This window comes from Saprolegnia parasitica (assembly GCF_000151545.1).
Source record: "Saprolegnia parasitica CBS 223.65 unplaced genomic scaffold supercont2.34, whole genome shotgun sequence".
Taxonomy (NCBI): domain Eukaryota; phylum Oomycota; class Saprolegniomycetes; order Saprolegniales; family Saprolegniaceae; genus Saprolegnia; species Saprolegnia parasitica.
In genome coordinates this window covers 74,684-81,820 of record NW_012156428.1, presented here as the reverse complement: position 1 = coordinate 81,820, position 7,137 = coordinate 74,684, and positions in this window count along the sequence as shown.

Sequence of the window (7,137 nt, the reverse complement as noted above, 5' to 3'; positions counted from 1 at the left end):
GGTTTCGTTTGAAACACACCCGACGGCTTGCACTCCTCTGTCGGGTGGTCCGAGTAGAGGAGCCTGCGTACGACCTCGCGCGAGCTATCCTCGGCGAGTGGGGTCCACCACGGGATGGATCTCTCCGTGCGCAGCTCACTCCCAACGACCCAGTGCTGGTGCCAACTCCCACGCATTCAGGCGTAGCACTACGTATGCGAAGTCTTTGAGTTAGTTTTTGCTAATTTGGTTTCAACGCGAACACGTTTGATTGATTGATTGATTGACACTATGCAAGGCCACGCTGCTCGCGGTCGAGATGTACATGTAGTATGCCAAAGCAGAAGGTCCATTCTAATGGCATACTATCTGGCTGCGATTTGGAGGCAAAAATGCTGTTGTTTGCTGTTGGGAGTTGATGCTCGCAACGAGGTTGGATCACTGTAGGGTTGGGGTAGGGTAGGTGTTCCAGGTCGAGGTCGCAGTTGCAGCTATAGAACGACGAAAGGCGGGACAAAATACGAGCGTGTATTGCAGAGCGAAGATAGCTCGAAGCCTAGACGTTGTTGTTGGCTGGTGTCTGCATGGCGATGGCGGCTTCGCGCCTTGCGAGTTGAAGCTGCTCCACACTGCGCACGACCCACACGCGCGCACACAGCAGCAGCGAGAAGAGCAGCACGATGCTTGAGACAACGGCCACTGCAATGTCGTACTTTCGGGCGACCGACAGGAGTGTGTGGCCAAAGCACGCGTCGTACGACGGGTTCAGATGCGAGAAAGCAAACATATCGGGGTAGTCGGTGCTCGCGTTCAGAAACTGGCGCGTGTTCTCTGCGGCAAAATTGGCGCGCTTGATGCAGTAGATGCCGTACCCTTTCGGCGTCGTCATGGGGCACGTGTCATGGACCCACGTCTGGAGCGCTGTGTGCTGGGTCGTGTCGGTCGAGAGCGCGGCGCAGCCGTGGCACAAGCGGTAGAGGTCGGTCTTGAACATCGCAATCGGCTCCGACGAGAGAGAGTAGAAACGAAACGCGTCCGTGAGGTTGACGCGCGCGCAAAAGCTCTCGATCGTCGTGGTAGCTGTCACCGTGACGTTGGCGAGCGTGGCTGGCAGCGTCGATACATTGCGCTCGACTTCAGCCGTCATGTTGGGCTTGGCCCAGATCTCTGGGCTACCAGGAAACGTGCGGGACAACACTCCATGGTACAAGATCGTTTGGACGAGCGGAAACGCGCTGCAAAAGCGGCGGCCTTCGCTCACGCAGTATGCTTCCGAAAACATTTGCGCGGCGTCCAGAGGGTACTCACTGCTGTTGTACGAGCGCATGGGGTGGCGCGGAAGGTACGAGGATCGCCCGGTCGGGACAAGGACGCCCTGTGTGTCGCGCACCTTGTCGGACGCAAGGGACGCAGCCATGAGGTGCTGGTACGTCGTGAGCGCTGGCGCCATCTCGATCCCGTTCGTCAGCATCGGCGACGACGCGATCGCATCGCCCAGCAGCACGCTGACGCAGACCATCTCAAGGAACAAAAGCAGGAGGCAAAACGTGTACCATGGTGCACAGCGCGTCCAGACAAGGTGCACGAGGCCAATGACACTGAAAAGAAGGGCGAGCACAGCTGCATAGACTGCATGCGGCATCGCGATGAGCGCGCCGTACATGGAGGCGACAAGGGCGATGACGCCGGCGCCATAGGCGGCAAAAACGACAAAGGCGATGGCCACGGCCACGGAGGTGCGCGTGGGTGTGGGCATTTTGAAAAATGACATGTGGTGATATGATCACATCGTGTCCTGTCCACTGTGCCTGTCGCTCTATCTGCGCGTGGCTTCTGCGCCTGTTTTTGATATGGTATCTTGCACCCATGCCAGTCAAAATAAAAAAGAAAAAGAAAAAGCATTAGCAAAGACTGTATCCGGAGAGGCGCCGTTTTGACATGGTGTCGCGTTGGTGCAGGTTGGTTCCCCACCCAGAAGGAAAACAAGTTCACATCCAGCACGCGCTTCTGTCGACAAATTGAATATGGCTCAGACGTGGAAACGCTGCCTCCCACATCGAGTGGGGCTGCATTCGAGTCTTGGCAACACTGTCTACAGCGGTAGATATGGAGGCAATCGAGCTAGGTCCAGTTTCGTTATCCTCGGACACCAAACGTCAACCCATTGACTTTAAAATTTTTATATCGTTTAGCAGCTCTAGACCTGTACAGTGCTACGTGCTATTGCTACGGTCAACTGTCATGCCATGACGCAGCCAAGAGCAGACGTGGCCTCTTGCGCTCACCTCGCTTGTCTCAGAGTTACGTCAGATTTACACGACTGTTGACATCGACATATACCAATGGTACTTGCTACGACTTTGTGGCATTGCCAATAGACATTATAGATCTGAATCTATACCAGTGAGTGTATCCAAACGTTCGTTTACGCGTTCTCGACGGGTGTCGACACGGGTTCCGCGACCCGACGCATCTCGACACGGCAAAGGATCCACACGATTACAGCAAGCAGGAGGAAGAAACCCAAGAGGACACCCGAGACAATGGCGACGGCCGTGTTGTACTTGTGGACGACCGGCATGAGTGTGCTACCAAAGCACTCGTCGTTGGACGCGTTCAAGTGGATTGGGTCCAAGCACTCGCCATCGCCCTTTCTGGCGCGACAGCCGACCGTGATAACGCACGACGAGCCCGCGGCTTTGGGCGTCGTCATCGGACACGTGTTTTGAATCCACGCCTCCAGCGTCGTGTACTTGGTCGTGGTGGTTGCGGCGCCGCGCAACCACTGCAGAGGTCATTGAGGTTTTTCTAAAACTTGAGAGCGGAATCGTTTGAACGCGTCTGCAGGTCCGTGTCCTTTTGGGGCGGGTTTGGGATGTTGAGGCTCGCGCAAAAGATGGTGAGCGTCGTCGTCCGTGTCACCGTGACGTTGGCGAGCGATGCCGGTAGCACAAATAACGTGTTGGAGATCTCGGCCGACACGTTCGGATGGTGCCAAAACCCCGGGAGCAAGATCGTTTGGTAGAGCGGAAACGCGCTGCAAAAGCAGTGGCCTTGGCTCGCGCAGTACGCTTCCGAAAACACGTTTGCGGCCGCACGAGAGATGGATGCATCAAAGTAGTTTGTCGGGTCGGCGCCGCCGAGCCAGAGACCGTCGCTGTACGGGTTCATCATCCGCGTCGAGTTGGAGATGAAGAAGGTTTCCATGTCGTGCTGGAATTTTGCGAGCCGTGGCGCCAGCTCGATCGCCGTCGCGATGGCGGAGTCAGCCTTGACAGCATACGCTAGGAGAACGCTGCAACAGACCATGGCCGCACCGAGAAGCGCGAGGTTGAGCGAGTGCGACGGCGCCCACGCGAGGTGTCCGAGTCCGATCACAGCTAGGAGAAGGGCCGCGATGGCCACCACAATCGCGTGTGGCATCGCGATGAGATCGCCGTACATGGAGCCATTGAGCGCAATGACGCAGGCGCCGTACGCAGCAAGGATGACCAAGGCGACGGCCACGGGGAGGGTTGTGTCGGCGAGCGAAGGCATTTTGAAGAATGCCCCTCCACGCCCGTATAGACTGTCATTTTGTCTGTCTCGGCAAAGGGATTCAGTGCTGTGGCACCCAAAATGATTTGAACTGTGCGAGGTACTGATGTTGATATTGGAAAGTGATTGAGCAGAGTGCGTTCACTAACGTTAGCTAGCAACGTGCAACTTCTTTCTTCTAGCTGCTGTGGCGCGTGTCCGGTAACCACGCCGGATGCACTGATGCATTTCAAGAGCCCTTGACCCAGACCACCAACATTCTACCCCATAGTTCTTCAAGCTGCGCAAACCTCCCATGGTCGCTAGGGCCTGGAGCCCTTCCATGTCTCTGCATATTAGCTATTTCTCAATAAGTACTGTCTTGGGCTCACGTGTCGGTGCCAACCTCGCTCTGCCACCACTCTCGAAGGACCAAGTGCATTGGAAGCTCGTGACCAAACACTGCCACTTTTCCTTCTAGCTGCGTGTATGTTATAGCTATGCGTACTACAACTTGGGAGTGGTCCAGTAGTAGTTGCGTACAGCGCCACCAAACGATCTTCGTACCATTGATGCAGACGTCCTGCTTCCACCCACGAGTAGGCTCGCCTTCACTTTGGTTCGACGCACCCACTTACGACTCGAAGGACTGCATACTGTGTATCGTCGTGTTGAAATTGGTATATCAAAACCAAGCGTCTTTCTCTCTAGCCTACGCGCCCTCAACGGGGCTCACGACGACGGCCACAGCGCCGCGCTTCATGTCGCACTGGTTTGCGGCGCAGCGAACGACCCACACACGCGCAGAAAGCAGCCCCAAGACCACCACGAGGACACTCGACGCGGCTGCGATCGCCACCTCGTACGTGCGCGTCATCGACAAGAGCGTGTCGCCAAAGCACGGGTCGTACGCCGGGTTCATGTACGTCAATGGCCACAATCCGTAGCACAGCGCGTCATCATCCTCGGTCGGGTACTTGCTCTTGAACGCCATGCATTTGGCGGTCGCGATGCAGTACACACCATACGACTGCGGCGCCGCCATCGGGCACGTGCTTTGGATCCACGTCGTGAGCGCAGTGTGTTTCGTGGTGGCGTTGGCGAGCGTCGCGCAGCCGCTGCACAGATCGTAGAGGTCTTTTTGAAACTTGACATTCGGGTCTTGCAAATGATCCAGATGCGTCTGCAGATCGGTGGTCATTGATGCATTCAGCGCGTAGGTGATGGTGACGCGTGCACAAAAGCTCTCGATCGTCGTGGTTGCTGTCACGGTAACGTTGGCGAGCGTGGCTGGCAGCGTCGATACATTGCGCGCAACCGCAGCCGTCACGTTTGGGTTGTTCCAGAGACCCGGAAACAGAATGGTGTGGACGAGCGGAAACGCGCTGCAAAAATGGCGGCCTTGGCTCGCACAGTACGCTTCCGAAAACGCTCGCGCAGCCTCCAGAGGGTACGCCTTGTCGGACAAGGGGACCGTGGGACGGAGCGGTATCCCGTTGGCCCCGCCGTCCAAGCCGAAGAGACTCTCCGTGTAGTTGAACTGGAGCGACGCCTTCGAGGCCAAGAAGGCTTCCATGCGGTGCTGGTACGTTGTGAGCGCTGGAGCAGTTTCCATCGCCTTCGTCGTCGTCAAAGCGCCGTTGATAGCAAAGCCCAGGAGCACGCTGCAGCAGATAGTCGCCAACGCGAGAAGCACGAGGCATAGCGAGTGCGACGGCACCCACCGCGTCCAGACAAGGTGCACGAGGCCAAGCGCCGCAAGCAGAATCGTCATGATGCCCACATTGGTGGCATGCGAGATGCCATGTCCGTACGTGGAGGCATCGAGCGCGATGACGCAGGCACCGTAGGCAGCAAGGACGACAAAGCCAATGGCGACCGAGATTGTGCTTAGCGTGTGCATATTGAAGAATGAGACGTCAGTGTCGTTGCCACCGACCTGTCCGCGTCCGTGCGACTCGTTCGATGGGATATGCTGTCCACTGGCATGTCCAGCGCCTGGCTCGGAGACCGATTCTTGAGTCTCGGACGATGAAAGGGCGCCTTCCAGACAACCCGCTCCCGCGTGGTCCACTTTCAAAACGCCAAAGAATGCGTCGACAAAAAATGTGGGGTTGACTTGAAGGCATGCCCCCCATGGGGTCACTGCCAGCCAATGTGGACGATACCAGGACACGTTTGCAAGGAGGTGGCATCCATAAACACTGTCTTTAGGGGCTCGCGTAGGAAGAGAGCGTCGATTTTAAGAGCGGAAAAGCGGTTGCAGTACGCGCAATGGTAGGCTACGCGGAGTGAATCCGACGCAGCGAAGAAGACTGTCGCGCAGAAGGACCAGCATGGTATCTCTGTGGGAATGGTGTCCTCGAGTATCCACAGCGCGTTTTCGCTAAAAATTGCGCAGCTGGACAGACAGACAGGTATGTACTAGCACTCGGAGGCCAATGAAGAAAAGATTGCTATTGCTGCAAAGGGCCGCTAATTCAAAGTGCAGGACTTGAAGCGAAAACGACTCGCACGTGCACTTTACCAGGGCTAGGGTAGGGGTCGGGTGTCCCGTTTCGTCTCCTGCGTCTGATCGAGGATGACGCATCGATGCCGCCCTACTTCGTTTCTAGACTGCTTGAGTTATAGTGCCAGTATCGTCGTTGGAGCGCATTTCGACGCGACGTGTATGTAGGGAACACGCGTGTTTAGATACATTAGGACTCGTCACCTATGCATTCTCGACGGGGGAGTGCACGGCGGCGTCCCGAAGCGCATCCTGGTATTCTGAACGCGGCGGACGACCCACACGCGCGCAAAAAGCAACAGCAAGAAGACGAGCAGAACGCCCGACGCAATCGCGACAGCTCGGTCGTAGTTTCGGGCGACCGACATGAGCGTGTGGCCAAAGCACGCGTCGAACGACGGGGTGCGGTACGTCCAGTTGATGCACGACTTCAAGCCTGCCCCCAAGCAGTAGAACATGGCGACACAAGCGACGCCCGATGGCTTGGGTGCTGTCATCGGGCACGTGTCATGGATCCACGTCTGCAGCGCGGCGTGTTGGACGATGGTGTTGGAGTGCCTCGCGCAGCCATCGCAGAGTCGGAAGAGGGCTACTTTGAAATCGTGACGAGCATTCTGCGGGTCAGCGATGTCGACGCGCAAAAGCTGTCGATGGTCGTGGTTGCTGTCACAATGACGTTGGCGAGCGTGGCTGGCAGCGTCGATACATTGCGCGCAATCTCGGCCGACACGTTCGGGTTGTTCCAAAGGCCATCAAACAAGATGGTTTGGATGAGAGGAAACGCGCTGCAAAATTGTCGGCCTTCGCTCGCACAGTACGCTTCCGAATACGCCTGCGCAGGGCCATAAGGGTAGTTTTCACTAAGCCCAGCGGGCTCATCAGTGCGTCGCGCCAGAGCACTTCGTTCTGGCGCTTGGATGCCACATAGTCTTCCATGTGGTGCTGGTACGTCGTGAGCGCTGGCGCCGTCTCAATCGCCTTTGTTGTCATGGCGACGCCATCGACGGCCATATCCAATAGCACGCTGACGCAGACGACCTCGAGGAACAAAAGCACGAGGCAGAACGTATGCGACAGCACCCCGCGCGTACACGTGAGGTGCACGAGGCCAAGCGCCGCAAGCGCAATCGTCA